Source organism: Poecilia latipinna, unplaced genomic scaffold (assembly GCF_001443285.1).
Source record: "Poecilia latipinna isolate Pla-1442-1.1 unplaced genomic scaffold, P_latipinna-1.0 Scaffold2152, whole genome shotgun sequence".
Lineage (NCBI taxonomy): Eukaryota > Metazoa > Chordata > Actinopteri > Cyprinodontiformes > Poeciliidae > Poecilia > Poecilia latipinna.
In genome coordinates this window covers 49,090-65,890 of record NW_015114768.1, presented here as the reverse complement: position 1 = coordinate 65,890, position 16,801 = coordinate 49,090, and the positions used below count along the sequence as shown (strand labels likewise).

Here is a 16,801-nt window from a genome sequence, read left to right as displayed (position 1 = left end):
TTTCCAGATTTACTACGGAGTTCATTCTAAACAACGATCCCCTTCCCCACCGAGGCAGTCAGAACACAGATACTGGACTGACGTCCCGGTTGGACATTTTGCCTGCTAATCTCTGACTATCAGGTTAGCAACAAATAGCAACGCAAGCTAACAGTTTATTTCTGGTTCTGCAGCACTCAAACAGTAAAACATATTCACAGATTGATGCTATAAAAATACCAACCAATCAGCTTCTGTAAGGATTTTAACTCCTTCTGGACTCAAAATGAAAACCAGAAAAGTTTAAAACAGAATTTATCAGCAGTAAGAATGAGAATGTGAACGCAGGAACCAGGCTGCTTCAGACTTTACAAAGGACAAAGGAAACCAGGAAGTCTCACTTAAACAGGAAGTGAAGGTTTACCTGGTGGAAGTGGTTCCACAGACTCTGTTTGACTGGAAACCTTCACATCTTGACAGAGAAAAGAGGAAACTGGGTTTACTGGGGATTGTTTCACCCACAGGACAGAGACGAGGCGTGGTGAAGCCTCGGAGAGCAGGAACTCCGGTCGCTACGTTAGCTTGTTCACAGTCACAGTTACAGTGGTTTGGTTTTACCACGGGAAAAGGATGATCGCTTTGTCCATAACCCTTAGATCAGCAGAAACAGACCAGGACAGTGAGGAAGAACAGATTCAATGTCCATGAGGCAATGATTGAAATCCAGGATGTAAAGAAGGGGTCAAAGGTAAAGACAGAGAACTCACAGCGGAGTCGAAGGTGATGGTCAGGAGGCAGGAAACATGTCCGACAAAAACACTCAAAGGATCTGACTTTAGGTTGACGACAGAAAACATAAAGCAGTTAATCTGTTCTGAAAATAAAAGCTTTTTATTTGTTCTTTCCTGAATAAAGCCTTGTTTCATGTCACCAGGAAAAGTCACACTTAGTTCAAGTTCCTCTAAAAACAGTCAGTTCCTTCATGACACTCATCTGTGATCAGCAAATAGGTTTCATCTTTGTTACACTTCTGCAAAATATGAGTCTAGTGTAATTCTTTGACTTTCAGTTCTGTCTTGCTTTGTTTCCTTCAAGTTTGGATCTGAAATAAATTGTTGCCTAACATCCACACAGAGAAGTTCCCCGTCCTGCATTTGCTTTAGCTTACTGATATTGTGTTTTCCATGTAAACACGTTGTTTTCCAAAAAATAAGCTCCTGTTGAACTCTTGACATTATGAGAGTTTTGCTGCTCTGCCGGAGCAAAGACAGCTCCGTCCCAGAGAGATTAAAACCCAGAGACCGTCCCTGAGTGGCACGCAGCATAACCCTACAAGACTTTTCTTAAATTCAATCAGAAGACACTGAATGATTCATGAACTGCTGACATGATTGATAAAGTGACAGATATTCATGTAGGTCTCTGCTGGGAGTCACGCGGAGGCTTGAAAAGGTTATTTACAGCCGATGGGGAACTTTGCAGCTCCCAAACCTTTACCCCGAAACTCACAAGAAATTAAAATAATTTATGTCTTCAAATAAACCCTGAAGGTCCCAAAGTTACAGCTATTGAGGATATTTAAGGCATTCAGTTCTGTTTGTTTCATTTAACACAAAATCAATGATGTAGCTTCTGGGGCAAACACTTTTACACACAACCATAAATATCTGTCACCATGTCTGCTGGACTTTATTAGAAAGCTATAAAAGGAAACATTATTTCTGCAAAGCTTTTTCATTTATTTAGAATTCAAAATATCCTCAATATTTACATTAGCTGGTTTTCTCTGTTTTAACTCCCAGTCAGTCGTGGCAGATTGTACTGAGCCAGGTTCTGGTTCTGGTTCTGGTTCTGCTGGAGGAGAGTTTTTCCTCTCCACTGTCGCTACATGCATGCTTGTAGGAGGGATTGCTGTAAAGTCAATGATTTGATGCAACCTGCTGTGTTTTTAAACCCATTTAAATGATGAACCTGATGCATGTTTTGATCACTTGGATTTTTAGTAACTTTGATTGGATTGACATGAAGTTCTCTAATACTTTATAAATAACCTCTCTCTGTATAAATGAACTGAACTGAATCTCTATGTATGGATTCATACTCATATTTTGAGGCCATTCATTTTGTTAGCGCAGCAAAGCAGAAGTGGGCGTGGCCTAACTCGGCTTGACGATTCATTTGGAGCTATCAGCCACAATGTGTTGACCTCAGCCACAGCGCCAACTACTGGTGGAGAGTCGTGTTCAGTGCATCTGTTCGTTCTGCAGTATTTGTCTCTCATTTCGGCTGCAGAGCAAATCAGATCAGAAACAACTAAAAACTGGAGCTTTTCTCTGATTGGATGCTCACTTCACACCCAACAGCTTTAGAGCTGAGCTCTTCTCTTGGGTGACCTTTGAACCAGGATGATCTGAATCATTAATCTCCTGGTTTACATGCTGAACTGCCCTTGGATCTTGTTATGGATGATATGGTCAACTCAGTGAATTTAATGTAAACAAACTATGCAAATGTTATGCAAGGTTCTGTTGCTGAAGGAAATAATAACTGTCCATAATGCTAACAGATCTGGATTACTGTAGCAACAAGACTTTAAATCAAGGGCAGAATAAAAAGGCCTGAAAAGGAAAAATATCAAATTATTCTATTAAAAAGAAGGACTAATTGAACTTTTTCCCAGCTGAATGCCTTGGATAAAATTGCATCTTTTAATTTCAAAGCTATTCAGTATGAGTAGGAAATAAGCCTTTTGAGGCAGGAGACTACACTGAGGCTTTTAATAATTAATCATCAACAAAAAGTAGATATTATAATGTAAAACCTTCAACAAATAGGACTGAATTCAAAGTTCATCCCGTGTTCAGTGGGTTGCCGGTTCAAAGCCCTGCTCTGCTTGTCTCAGTAACGTTGCTGCTGCGTCTTCAGGTAGCATGAATGATTGTAGCTGTGGAGCCCTCTGACTGGACGAAGAGCTGTACAGGATATTCAGTCCGTTCCAGTTTGACCTCTCTGACCCCTGTCACAGCGGGGAGCAGATGACCTTCCTGTGTGAAGCTGCAGCCAGAGGAATGCGGCTGCATGTGGAGTCGGAGCTGCACTGCATGGAGAGCGATGCAGGAGTCCTGGGTAATCACGCTGCTCCGCTGACAGTGGGCCAGTGGCAATCAAATGTAATGGAAGGAGCCTGGTGGATCGATATAAGTCAGTGATCGCAGACACACAAAGGTTGTTTAGTAACACGAAGCACTAATTGAAATCAATGGCTAATCTGATGACAGTTCTTAACCTTTCCACCCATGAAGATTCATAAATGAGAGAGAAACACGGTGGAGCGGCGGGTTGGGCGCTGCCGCCGTTACTTCACCCACTAAACCTTCAGCTTTTCCTGCTGATCCACACTTTCCAAGATGCACAACTAAGATGTTCAATGAGGTTACATTGTCTGGGATCAATACAGAAGAAGTACTAAAGCTTTGGTTTAATGGCCGTTTCTGCGCAGCATCGATAAAACCTTACAGGTAAATAAAATATGCATGCTGAGGAGGAAGTTCAACCGAGACGTGGAAGATCGTTAAGCTGTTAATTGACTCAAGCAGGGAGAAAATAGGAATGACAAATAAGGCCATAAAATCCACACCTTATTTATACAGAAACACACGGGTTGATGGGGTCTCCATCAAGCAGAATTGAACCCAATTTACATGCAATTACATGTAATGCCCTTAAAATCTGTGGTTAATTGACGGAGAAGCCGTGTTCCACTGTGTGTGGCGGGAAGACACCGACGGCTGTGACAGGAAGGAAGACTGGACCAAAGGCGGACATTTTAATCAGCAGACGTCAATAAGCTATCAGGTAGCAGGTCACTGCTGTAAATGGCGAGTTGTCAGGAAGAATCATAAGGAAACAGATGAAGCTGATTGGTCGCAGAGCTCCGTCGCCTTCAATAGGCAGAACTTTTCTGGACCGTCTCCATTTCCAGGTTGCCTACATTTGTCTCAGAGCTTTGCTCCAAACTGAGTTCATTTGATCTTTTCTTTAACTGAACTAACTCATCAGGTCCCACAGAGCAGAGCAGTAAGGTCCAATAAGTGCTCAGCTTCATGAGTTTTAACCAAACTTCCTGTTCATTTTGACCCCGTTTCCTACATGGAGTCTCTTCTGGGTGAATCTGCCTCTACAATGTGTTTTTGCAAAAGTGAAATAATACCAGAAACTTTGAGATTTTTAGAACAGAACAATACTTTCCACTTTAAAATAGAAAAAAACAAAATAAGTCAGATGGTGCTGCTCTGTTAGAAAATCTGTATTTCATCAAACAAAAGTCCAACTCACAGCGTTTTAAAAGTAGCATGATTTGGACCATAATTGCAGCTTTTTTTTTCTGACAGCAGAAACAGTGAAATATGGAAATGAGTGCAGTTTTAGTGGGGATTCAGCTGGAGGTATTAGATATGTGAGCTGAGAATAGCAGAGAAGAGGAGCAGGATGAAAATAGCTACAATATGAAACATATGATAATGGAAGTACTAATAACCACATGGTGTCAATGACCAACTTTACTTTTTCAAACTCTTCAGAAAACTTTATCTCATCAAAAATGAATACATTAACAGGAACATATATTTTTGGAACATGATTTCAGTTTTGACCTGTTTTAAATGTAAGATGACTCAGAGTCATGAATGCTTCTGAACTGTGCGTGTCGCTGTGTGTTTCAGGCGTGTTCCTGTTGAACATACATGACGACCTTCTGCCTGACGCATGTCGTGTTTTTCTGAATAAAAATGCTTTTTCATTAAGACAAAGCAGAATCCTTCATTTCTTTCGATGAGACGTGATTTACCTTGTACCGCTGTTGCTTGGTGACGACCAGTTGTCCACAAAGTCACTGGGAAGCGGCACGAGGGAGATGATGCATTATACAAAGTAGCTGGTGGCTTCTTGGTCTCATTTGAAATCAAAGCAGCGTGTGTGTATTTGAACAAGGCTTTGATTCATGCATAGACACACTCCCTGATCCCCCTGCCTAATCCCTCCTTTGGCTGGGACAAGGACACGTTGACAATTTAAGACCTCTTCTCTCAAACTCTCTTAAACAGTCCTGTTGACCGATCACAGCGCAGCCTCTGGGCTGCAGAAACATGCCTCTAATTAATTCGATTTTAACGGGCAGCCCAGCTGAATTCCTTAACATTGTGCCGTCACTTCAGCAGGTGATATTCAGTAAAGTTTGGTTAATTATGCTTCAGAAAGCGCCTGGTTCTGGTTCCAGCACATTCTGAAAAGTTTCTGTTTTCAGGATAACTGAAGGAAGAATGTTGGCTCTTATTCTGACTCTTTCCTCCAAAAACATCATCAGGCTCCACCTCACGTTTTAACGACTCCGTTCTGATCTTTGGGGGTGTGAAAACTTTCTACTGCAGCTGCCAGTTCATTTTGAAATTGCATTTTTAATCTTGTAAAGATAACATCAAGTATTATATTTTGTTTAAAATGAAATATTCTAATAATAAAGACACTTATTTCCTTGCTGTTGTCTCCATGACGATTCTCGGGGACAGTGAAGGAGTCTGGTCTGCTGAAGAGCGAAGCTGCAGCCATCTTTGATCGCAGGCCTGACTGTCTGCTCGTTCCGGCTCCACAATGAGGCTCATTGGGCGCCGTAATGCCGGCCTGACACTGATAGCAGCTCTCTGCAGCGATGAGCGACTGAAAGGACCAGCGTGAGAGTCTGTTAAATAACAGCTCAGGAACAGGAAAGTGGGCTCTGAAAGCCTAAATCTCAGCACCTGTCGAAGTAATCGTTCAGGCAGAGGTATTGATCAGACGGCGCTATCAGCCTCCCACAGATGTAACACGGTCATTTCTGTTGTGAGGCGCTTAAAAAAATTGTGCTTGTTCCCCTGTAACCTTTAGTGAATGAGGCAGAGCTCACCGCTGTTATCGAGATATGCTCAGCTTCACATTCACACACTCCCATGTAATTACACCTGCATGCTGGCTGGGCTGTGCAGCTTTGAAGCACCGATGCAAAAATCGATCCGCTTTCCCTTCGCTGAGTCCTGCCTGGGTTTTAGTTTACCTTTATAATTACTAATAAAACGCAACAACAATACTCCTGATCTAAACTGGCTGACGGAGCTGAGATATCTGCCATAAAGCTTTATTCTCTGCAAGCATTTTCATAAAGAGCACCTGTAGGCAGAATGCTACCTCTGGCATGAGAAGCAAAGGCCACAGTAAGAGTATAAAACACAGTTTACAGTAAACATTGCACACCTAAATGGAGTCTTTATTTATGCTGGAACATTTTGCTTTGAGCAAAGTCGATTCTGTGAAAACACAAACAGATGAGGAAATATGTCTTTGTGTTTAAAAAGAAAGTCTGGAGGGACTGTTTTCAGCTTTATCTTTGTTCTGGTTTAAAGCTTCAGTTTTCTAAGAGTTGTGAAGATTTGAAAAAACTACATATAAATGAAAGGAGAAGAAGAAAGCCACCGTTTTAAAATAAACTTACAGCCTCAGAAAGGTTTCTGTTCTATTTCAACTTTTCCTTGTTTTGTCCCGTTAAAACCACAAACCTCACAGTGTTTCATTTATGTGATAAAGTGACAGAAAGTGGCGCAAACCTGCAAGGTGGAAGGAAAATTATACCTGCTTGTCAAATTGTTCTCCAGGTAAAAACCTGAGAAGTGCAGCATGCATTCAGCCCAGAACCAGAACCAGAAGCCAGTGCTGCTTTCAGCCCATCTGAGTTTATGAAGTTCTCTGAAGGTTTCAGACGTTTCAACCTCCTGAAGACCAAGAAACCAAACAGCAGGTCAGGGAGAAGAGGTGGAGAAGTTCAGAGCTGGGTTAGGTTGTAAAACAATGTCTGATCACGTCTTTAACTCAGACATCTGCAAGAAAAGTCTCAGCAGCATTATCATGTTTCCTGGAGCAGAAGCTGCTGTAAAGTTTCCTCTCCTCATGGTGCAAACTGCCTCATGACCGCCTGGTTTTCTGCTTTACTTCCCCGTTTGTGTTCGATCATACCCACATCCTTCAGGCCGGTTCACACCTCGACCTTCATCCAGGTGAAATAAAAGGCCGGCTCACAGGTTTGTTGTTTTTGTGAAGTTAATGAGCGGCTGGCTGCGGCTGATCTGAGTTCACAGCTACAAACCACATTTCTCTGAGGGCCTGAGTGACATCATGCTGTTTAAGGCCCACATCAGGTTGTTCACGCAACAGAAATAGGAACACAATTACTTATTGAAGTGAAGCAGAGTCTGTCCACACGCTGCACATGTTCCTCTCCTCCTGGTGATTAAGAAATCCTGTAATGTAGCTTCTGATTCAGAGCTGACATCAGGAGTTGGTTAAAAATGAATAAGTCAGCTCCCTGCTGAAGTGCTGCTGCAGGTGCTGGCAGTTCTGAGTGGATTTTCAGGATTTCCATATCTCCACCGCCTGCGGCTCGGAGCTGCATTTCATGTCACAGCGCCTCAACATTCCCGACGGTCAAATCGTTGACGTCTGTCACGCCTGAGCAGCGCTGTCCTCCATGCTGATTGTTGGTTCTGATCAAACTGCTGCACCCTTCTGTGCATTCTGAGGCTGCAGACATACAGCGATGCAGCACACGTCGACGCCGTCTGCTACGCAGGCATCTGCTGTCATCCTGTTTGGCAAATCAAATACTTTGTTAATTCTGTTTTGTTCTCTGCAGCAGGAGATGTGTTCAGTTTTCCATCCGTAGAATCTGATGCTGCAGGAAACAGATTCATTCTGCCAATAAGCAGGGAAACAAAAAGCAAAGTCAATGAGACCTGGAACATTTTTCATCCAGAACTGAAATTCCTGGCTACGTTTAGATTGTGAACATTTCCAAACCGGGTTTGTTTGTGTAGATTCCAGCTGCTGATGCTGAGAATGTTTCTGATCTGTGAGCATAGATCTCCACCATCTGCAACAGCAGAGTCCAGTCAAACCAGACCAACTCTAGAGCTATTCTAGAGGAATAGCGCCCCTGCTGGTGGCTCGGATTTGGTTTGGTTTGTTTTAGTCTATTGTTCATAGTCTTTTTTTTTTGTTATGGGATTTCATGTTTGGACATTTTTACTTTTGGACAGCTGGTTTTATATGTTACCGTGGTAACAATGTGTTGTTTTTGTTACTGCTTTTGCTGACTAGTATTTCAAAAGCTCTGAGAGAGAAAGAGGAAGTTTCACCATTTCTTCTGTCCATCAGATCAGGCAGCAATCAAACTCCAGCATCTTTCTGCCTGATTTCTAACCACGGCCAGAGATTTGGGCCTAGTCCATACACAGCCGGATGCACTTTCATCCATGCGAAAACTAACCCAGCTAATTAGCTAAAGTTGGAAATCAGTGCTTTTTTTATCAAAGGTGGTTGACTTTAATGTTAAATACTAATTACTCCTGTTGTAAAATCTGAAGTTAACAGAAAAATGAAGGTAGGGGAGTTTGAACTGGGAGCGTCCTGGGAAAACTCAGTCAGAAACGCTAACCAAGCCGCACCGTTGGTTCCTGGTTCCTACCTGCTAAGCTGATCCTGCAGAGCCAGAAGTCTGCAGCTGGACTTTTCAGCATCTTTCAGGTCATCATTGAGATGAGACAGGAAACAACTCGCAGTCTTTAAGGTCATGCTCTGATCTCTGCGACTCTCTGGTGTGGAAACTACATGCAGGTGAAGATTCGATTCTGGGCACAAAACAAAGCCGAGCTGAAATTGGGTGGCTGTGGCTTCGCCCTCAAGGTATAAATCTGCTGCAAATTGTCTCTTCTGCCACATTTCATTACTGGTGAGAGACTGCAGGATGCTGCACACGACGACGGCCCAGAAATAGGTCACGGTAACAAGTTCATGATCACTCCAGATGCACTCAACGCAGTTACTCCAGGGCTGGATATGATTGGTCCTGCCAGACAATTAGTGAACAATAATGAGAGAAGCTACTTGAAAACACCATTTCCCTCATCGAGTCTCATAAAAAGTGTAATCAGTCGCCTTTCTGCGGTTGTTTCTGGTGAATTTGGGGGTGCACGTGTGCAGGGTGCGTGCAGAAAGAGCGCTCATCGGTTCATGTGGGCGGCTTTTGTTCTGATCCTTTGAGTGAATGTTTCTGTTGCTGTGCCACCAAGAGACGTCTAGTTTACTGACAAATTAAGGGCACAGAAGTCTTTCTCTTTCAGTGTTCACATTCGTCAGTAAAAGGTGACGATTCTCTGGGAGCTGTGAAGCAAAACGGAGAAGACAAACGCCTCGCAAGCCTGAAAAATAAATGGGAGTGGGATTCAGATTCATATTCAACAAAACAAATATAAAAATGCAATGTCAAAATGACGAAGTTAAATTACAGAATAATTAGACAATATGACACCAATCAGAGAGAAGCTCAGGGTCAAAATCAGACAAATAATAACCAGCTGCTTTTAATCTTTGTCAATTCAATCAATCGAGACTTAAAAGTATAATTTACAGTGAAGAGTCAAAGGAAACTGTTAACAGTTCAGCACATGGATTAGCTGCAGTCACCAGTTTACCTGAACCAGAATCTGACCAGCAAGAAAAATCAGTAGAACTTTAAAACTCAAATGATGCTGTTTTCCAGCCCAATAATAGGAACATTTGTTCCATTTTCATCTGTTCCCCTCCTGGCCTGTGGGGGCGCTGCACCAAGAACCACTGAAGGAAACGACACAAAAACCTCTGAAGACACTGAGAGCAACTTCAGTAAACAACGGAGTGGCGTCGGATTTTAACGGTTGAGGGATTTGTCTTTTGTTTTCATCAGAAGACCATGAGACATTTCCCCCGATAGCGCTAGGCTAGCATGTTAGCTTTGGTTGTTTTTACCCAGAATGCCCTGTGCTGTGGTCCGTTTCCTGGTTATAGAGCGGTTTACAGTCTGCTTGGTGTTCACATGCATTCAAACGGCACCAGAGTTCACTTCAACCGAACCCAGACCGAGGTTTGTAGACAGAGTTCACCTCCAAATGAACCGGAATTACACTTTTATTTATAACAAGACAGATTTACTATGCTGTAAAACCTGCCAGTGAAATTAGTACTTTTAGTCAATTTTAAGGATTTTCTGACTTAGAACAAGCTTCTGTATCTTGGTGAAAAGTTACTTCTAAGTTAGTTTTGTCTTATTTCAAGTTAAGCAAAATATTTGGTAAGACTTTGTGTTTTTGCAGTGAGACAGGAAATATCCTTCCACTGAAGAATAAGAATTTATGATATTATGAGTTGAATAACATGAGATCCCCTGATAAACCTGCTCGTCATTCATTGTCAGTAAACATCCCATCATGCTTTACATGATGTAGCTTTTGAACGTGTGTCATCAGTATTGACGTGCTGTCCATGTTGGCGTGTTGAGTTCTGGGTTTTCTTTGTCCGCTGCGTGTCAGCGCACTGCGGTGGAATCTGACACTGAGTGCTTTTGTCTTGTAGCAGCAGTTCTGAGGAAACGGAGGCAGCGACCTGCCCTGGGGGCACAGATACACTCATGGAGTAAGCAATCTGTCGACTCCCCCGCTCTAAAAATAAACAGCAGAAAAGGGGCAATATCTTATTTATCTCTCTATGATAGGCTGTAATCTCTTTGTTCCAGCTTGTTGTCTTCAGAAGTGGTGAGAGCATCAAAACCTGAGGAAAATGTAATCGATTCTGTGAAATAATGTGGAACTTACTGCGAGTGCACTGCGGCTCTCAGGAGCCGGGGGAGCAGCAGGGGGGCTTCATGTGGGGACTTTGCTGTGTGAACATCACATGCAAACCACAAGGATCCAGAGTCAGTGGCGCACCGATTCTGGATGATCACCGATCTTTAAGGGTGTTTTCACACCAGCAAAGTCCATTGGTCCGCTTGTTTGGTACAGACCAAAGGCGGACATTTTTTTTTCATTTGTTTTCTTTCACATTGTGCTTCTTTATAAAACTACAAAGCCATGCAGAGGACAGCCTCTGCTCCCATTGGACAGAAGTGGCAGGAGGCGGGACGGAGCTCAGACCTGCCATGGAAAACCAACCCACTGCTTTTCTGTTAACATTTATGAAACCTGCAGGAGCTTTTAGAATCTCATGTCATGCTTTGGGATATTCATCATGTTGGAGCGCCGATGGTAAACGCTGCTGCCTGCTTGTTCTGACCCACATCAGCACCACTCAGCAGAAATCAGGTGCGACTTCAGTAGCCTTAGCAACACTGAAGGGCTCGTTTTTACATCGGCAGATAACATCGGTTTCTCATGTATCAACCAAATACCGATCTCTGAAGTCAGAGTACCCAGAGAGACACACATGGACAGGATCTGAACCCAGAACCGTCTCGCAGCACGGCAACGGTGCTATCAACTGGTTAACCTTGAAACCTGTATCTGTTTCAGGTTGTGTGTGTGTGTGTGTGTGTGTGTGTGTGTGTGTGTGTGTGTGTGTGAACTCTGGATTCTAAACTCTGGCATTCAAACAGCTTCAAGGTCATCGTCTGAACAGCCATGATGTTCTGAGCAGGAACAGCCAACATGTCAGCCTGATTTGTTTTCTCTGACACGATGAAAGAAAAAAAAACATCTGTGTGCCAAAAAACAGAAACAGAAACTAATTAAACTCTGAAACGTAATTAATTTGCCCAGTATCCGCCTGCCAGGCTGCTGTTTAACACTGGGTGGGCTTCCGGCGCCGCAGCCCATTTTAACTGGCGCCGAGCCAGAGTGGGACGCTCAGGTTCTCCGTGATGAGATCATTCCCCAAAAGATTGATTAAATGAACAAACTCACATCTGTCTTGGGACTGAGAAGCTCCAGCAGGTCATTTGGAGAGCGCAGTGAACTTTGTGGCTGATATTGGTGTGAAAATGCCTCCATTCTGTAATAATTTATCCTAACTTGGGTTTGGTGCAGGCTGTGATGGCTCAGAGCAGGTTTCTCACACATTCGGCTTAAATATTGAAATATTAAATGATCCCACGAGGAGCAGCGTGATTATTTTCATCTTAATAATAGAGATGAACCAGAGCAAGCAGCTAATCCATGCATGAAGCGCTGCGATAAAAAGCACCTTTGTGAAACCTGCTTCATGTATCTGTAATGAGAATTAGCTTGTTCTGTCCTTCCCTGTGGGACTCGAAGCAGGAAGAGAGTCTTCCTTTGCTCCACTTCTTCTCCAGCGAGCGGCGAACGTCGACATGATAAATGTGATCTTTTCATGTTACTCCGGTTAATTAAAAGGCTGAAACACCTGACCGGTGATGGAAGAGGTCCGTGAAACTGATTCAGTTATGAAAATGATCAGATCTCAGTTCATCACCGACGATGTGAGATCTTTACGTTCTTTCACATTACAGATCGACTGTTAAAGATTTAAATGGTACCGACAGTGAAAACTACTTACTAATAGCTTCTTGCTTTAAACCATAAAGCGACGCAGTTGTGTCTGCTGAGGCAAAGCAGCCAATCAGCAGCAGGATTCAGTTTCTTGGTGCTGATTGGTGGATTTTAGGTACTTATGGGCGGTTGTCTTAATCCCACAGATTGCTTGTCATATTGTGAGTTATTGATAACCTGGTTCTGGTTGTGTCTGATGAGAAAAAGCTTTTGTTGGAGCTGTGAAGCAGGCCTGCTCTTAAAGCTACAGAAACTCGTTCAGTGATTAAAGAAAAGGGAAAATATGCAGGTTTTATTTCCAGCAGATGTTTAGAACCAACTGGAGCCATGATGAAGTTTAACAGTTAAAGTTATTTTGGTGTCGGTGACAATTAAAGGAATGTGATTAACGTAGCTGTGCTGTTACATGTGTTTGCATCATATGCTGCATAAAATATTACAAACAATGCCAGTATCAGGCATCTGTAATGCTGCAGCCTCAGCCTGAAGTATGCAGTAGCATGTGAATAGAGTAAACCTCACGCATGTGTTTAAACTCTTTTAATTATGTATCAGTTTTGAATCAAGTCATCTCTGTAGAGAAATCTACAGATCATTAACGGAAAAACATCCCAGTGTAATGATGTCGTCCTTTCTGACCCGACTCCTTATGCCAGCAGTCAGTCCCTGGTGTCTTCATGCTGTTAGCATATGTGAGACCATGCTAACTCATGCTAACATTAGTTAGCATGAGACGGTTCGGTCTTTGTCACAGTAAATGCTTCTGATGGCATTAAATGACAGACAGCAGGACGGCACCAACCATGGTTTATGTCAGATGACCTTAATATTCCTGATTTATTTCAAATGTATGTTTGTCACATTAGATTTTAAATTAATTTGAAATAATTTGTAATCTTGTTTTTGTATGAGGTTAAAATTCACTTTTTGTTCTATTTTGATCCTGTTTTAATAAAATGTCTTTCTGCTGCTCCTACATGTGTCTGGGATCTTCCACATTCTGTCTTTCTATACATTATTCTCCATTTGTCTGGTGGAAGGCCGTTTCTCCACCTTCACATCGAGCCTCGGCTCCTTTGTGTAAATCTTATGCTAATAAACATGGAGGTTTGGTCCAGCTGTGTCCTCCATTTGGGTTCCCAGTCCTGTCAGTTTGTCACTGTGCAGTTCAGGCGCCGCAGACCCAGCAGGTCCTTCCTTTAATGAGGACAGTGTAGCATGTCATACGTTCTTATTTGCATCCATGGTGAGAGGAAAAGGACACCTGATGAAAAATTTCAGGGATGCTGCTTTGCCTGAAGCTCATACGACGATGTTCAGTAAAACCGGGTTGTTAGACTTCCTCCAGAGTGGATTAGAGGTTTCTTGGGCATGAAAAGAAACCTCCATGTAGCAACACGAGTCATTATGTTGTGTCTGTTGCTTTGAGCCAAATGACTCACACCATCAGATTCATAATAAAGCTGAGCTGGCTGCTGGGATCATCGACTTCTGGGTTCACATCGCAGTTATTTCACATCGCTCATATTTTAGGAAACAGAGAGCAGATCTGACCTGGTTTACCTTTCTTGGTATCTTTGGCCCGTTACAGTGGGACGCTAACAACAATATCACCTGAACTCTCTCTTACTGTGTACTGGGAGGAAAGCCAAGATGTCTCCGGCCTTCAGTGTCTGTGTTTAACAGAGCAGAGCTCTCCAGTCTGTTGGGTTTCAACTGGTCAGAGTTCAGGACTCAGCATATCCTTCATCACTAAATCAGGCATCAGTTCAGTTCAGTCCTGGTTTTAAGGACTAATCATAGGATGGCATCAAAGAATGATTAATGATCACTTTTTACCGACTCTGTTGCTGCTTTCATTGAAAATATAAAGATCTACTCAGCAGGAGTCTATGGGCTGTTGGAAGATTAATTGTGTGGAAATCCAGTATGAGTGGTTGGATTCCAGCTTCATCCTACATGTTGGGCCCTTTGGCCCTTCAGCCCCATGTCACCTACCGATCTGTCCATCTGAATCAAAACGAGCGACTGGACGACCGTCAGAGCTCTGAGCGGTCGGCGTGACTAACTCAGTTCATTTTTGTTTTTCAGAAACTCAAATTTTGAAGCTAAATCGGTAGAATGTTAAAAAATGGAGGACTGAGTTCAATCATAGTGCAACACTGGAGTGTTATTATGACTAATCCTAATTTTGATATGAATCACTGAAGTATAGTTCAAATATCGTAGCATGGTTCCAATAAGTAGGAAGACGATGTTGTTTCCATGTTTCAGAATTATAATCCTTTACTTTACATGTCTCAAAACTCCTCGTTTCATCTGCGATATGTGATGCTCTTTCCCATGCAGACATTTGTTGGGAATAAATAATTCTGTGTTTTCTCTTTTAGCTATTTGCAAAGCTAATGCTAAAGGAAATGACACACTAGGGAACGCCCTCTTTAGGGCGTAGCTCAGATAGAGGCTAACAAAGAGCTAACAAAGCTAACAAACTGCTGTTTGACGCCATTTTGCTGTTAGCCCATAATGATAGCATGAACAAATGGACCAGCAGTACTTCAGTCTTAATAAATGAAACGCATGAATTCAACTCACTGACTCTTCCTCAACCTCATACACCAATAACCTAATGGAGATAATTCTCCACAACAGGTAACACTGCAGACAGAGCAGGTCACATGATGGAGACATCCAGCCTGTTTCACCTGCAGAGCTGTGATGTTCATGAGTGAAACAAATCTTCTGCCTGGGTCTCTAGCATGAACCCTGGGAACCGAGTCGCTGTTTTCAGCCAATGTTTCACACAGATTCACAATCTCTACCTTTGCTCCCAAACTGAGACTGAAAACAGGCAAAAGGGGAGGGCCAAGACAGGAAGTTTAAGTCAATCTGTTCTTTTCAAAGAACCAAGAGTCAGGTAAAGGCCAGGTTTGTTGTATTGACACAATGCTGTTGCATGCAGGAAAAACTTCCCTTTTCCAAACTGAACAGTTTGTTGTGGCTGATAAAATTCCCACAGAAGACCAACAACAGGTTTCTGGAGTTGTAGTGTTTTGTGAAATTCCTGATCATCTCTAAAAAGTCTCGCTTGGACCGCTGGGATCAGAATGGGACTTCGGTAATGAACATCCATCTGGTCAGTGTGTCTCTGTAGTAAAACATCGTTCAGTCGCCTGACAGGCAAAGAGAAACGGTTATTAACCCACACAGGAAGGAGCTTCTGTCAGAAATCTCATATTATTATTATAAGCTGTGGTATGCGTCAGTGTGAATTGGTACCTGTCGCTCAGAAATGGCCGCTCTCACAGACATGAGTGATGGCTTATTTAGATGTAGAGCAGCAGCAACCAGGCCTCCTTTCACATTAATAACCTGCAGCCCAAAACAATAAAAGGTTTTACTCACTTCGACTTATTGACAACAGTTGGAGACTTTTCACCGACAGGAACCGAACAACAGTAATGAGGGGCGTTCTGTTGGTTAAAGTTTGGTGTGAAACTTGGAAGTTACCTGGGTGCAGAGTGAAACCTCGCTCCGTCCTCCCTGGAGGGAAGAAAAGAATGATTCCTGCCTGGAACCGGCGCTCCGGCTGCCTTCGGCTCCGTTCTGGGGGAACGTTATTAATCAGACCCATGGATGCTGCTGACATTCAGCTTTCCACAACAGATCTCTTTGGGGTGACACAGTAATCATAAATATCCTCGTCTCTCTGAGTTTTATCTCATACATTTTAACCGTCTTCTGCGGCAGTCCGACGCTTCCCGGGTGTTCGTTTGGGCCAGAAATCCCCTGCCTCCATCAGACCGTCTCCACCCTATTTTTCCAGAGTGTGAGGTAATTACCTCCCCATGAATTCACTGATGACTAGATCTGCTGCAGATATGATAAAAATAGCTGACAGGGAATTTGACATAATAGCCACATTGTCTCATGGAGAAAGGAGCTCCTAATGAATTCAGATGAGGCTCACCGCCATAATTATCTCCATGTCATTCAGATGAGGCCAGGATAAGGCGTTTTGTTTGTAAAGGCTGCTGCTGTTTGCTGAGCTAAAGTGACTCGCTGGCGACTTTTGGACAACCTTGGTGTGAAGTTTATGATGACTTTGTCAGGACTGAAAACGCTGTTCTGCAAGATATCCCTGGAAGATAATCGAATGGAGTCTGGTGATCGCTCTGTGGCGGCGTCTTTATTTGCAGCATAAAAGCAGCTGTTAGTTCAATCCAATTCCCAGCTGTGGGGCCGTTTGTGGGCCCGAAGAAAAGTTCAAGACCGGTGAATAAAAAGAGTCCTTAATCCTCAGAAGCTGCTTGAGGTGGCCAGAGATGGGAATACTTCTGCAAAGCAAAGTCTGCAGCCTTTTAACAAGCTTTTAATTTATTTTTTTGGACCAAAAATGCTTTTCAGCGAACACATTAACAGCC

General features: G+C 42.9%; 1 long non-coding RNA gene across 1 annotated transcript; it reads right to left on the bottom strand.

Annotated features, from left to right (window-relative positions):
- Positions 1 to 15,295: 15,295 nt before the first annotated feature.
- Positions 15,296 to 15,978, bottom strand: LOC106936471 (uncharacterized). The gene is made up of 3 exons (XR_001422143.1): positions 15,888 to 15,978; positions 15,657 to 15,749; positions 15,296 to 15,550 (listed from the first exon to the last, which is right to left on the bottom strand). It is a non-coding gene; the product is annotated as an uncharacterized LOC106936471 (long non-coding RNA).
- Between the last annotated feature and the right edge of the window lie 823 nt (positions 15,979 to 16,801).